Source organism: Octopus sinensis, linkage group LG6, assembly GCF_006345805.1.
Source record: "Octopus sinensis linkage group LG6, ASM634580v1, whole genome shotgun sequence".
NCBI classification, from domain to species: Eukaryota; Metazoa; Mollusca; class Cephalopoda; order Octopoda; family Octopodidae; genus Octopus; species Octopus sinensis.
The window spans coordinates 83,104,809-83,106,066 of record NC_043002.1 but is presented as its reverse complement, the minus strand read 5'-3'; positions in this window follow the sequence as shown (position 1 = coordinate 83,106,066).

Genomic DNA, 1,258 nt, shown 5'->3' with positions numbered 1-1,258 from the left:
GAGCACAATGCATCACCTAGTCAGGGAATCGAACCCAAGATCTACCGATCCTGAGTGCAACAGCCTAATCACTAGGCCACACGCCTTCACTTGTGGGGGAAATATTGGTTTCAAATTTTGGCATAAGTCGATTAGATTGACCCCAATGTCAAACTGGTACTTATTTTATCGTTTGTCTATGTCACTTAAGATATCCCAGTTATCTTGCCAGCCATGACATTTTATTCTTTTTTTATTCCTTTTAACATCCTGGTTTAAAATTACAATTTTTTAAAAAGAAAAACACTGATTAAATATAATACAACTAATAAGCTATAGGTTACTCTAATATTCTACAATAATAAAATAAGATAAAGAAAAAAGTTATTCAAGCGTGGCTGTGTGGTAAATAGCTTGCATACCAACCACATGGTTCTGGGTTCAGTCCCACTGCGTGGCACCTTGGGCAAGAGTTTTCTACTATAGCCTCGGACCGGACAAAGCCTTGTAAGTGAATTTGGTAGACGGAAACTGAAAGAAGCCCGTCGTATATATGTGTGTGTGTGTGTGTGTGTGTGTGTGCGTGTGTTTATGTCTGTGTTTGTTCCCCCAACATCGTTTGACAACCGATGCTGGTGTGTTTACGTCCCCATAACTTAGTGGTTCGGCAAAAGAGACAGATAGAATACGTTCTGGAGTCGATTTGCTCGACTAAAGGCGGTGCCCCAGCATGGCCGCAGTCAAATAACTGAAACAAGTTAAAGAATAAAAGGATATAGATACAGAATGAATATGAAATACGAAGTATTAAATATATAAACTACATAATGTTGGGAATCACTTGTTCATTATAATGTGAAGCAAAGAACCAAAAACATTTTCACATAACGACGCTGCCAGCTCGTCGCCTTAAGAGGGGCAGATAATGTTTATGGCACTGGTGGTGTCATAGACTTCATAAGTCTGTGGCCATACTGGGGCACCGCCTTCGAGTAAATCCAGTAAATAGACCCCAGTACTTATATTTTTTAAAGTTTGATACAAAAACATGTCTGTTTACATACAAGGAAAGTTTTGATATTTGCTTTTGCACTGAAATAAGTAACACATAATATTTGTATTATAGTATGTACGCATGTGTGTAACGAGAACAGTCATTTTGAGAATGTGTATGTGATAAAATAGCTTCGTTTACCAACCAGATATCTTGTGTCGAGGTGAATAAGCATGTGAGTCACACGTGGGAGATTGCGCGTGGAGCTGCAATGAAGACATGTGT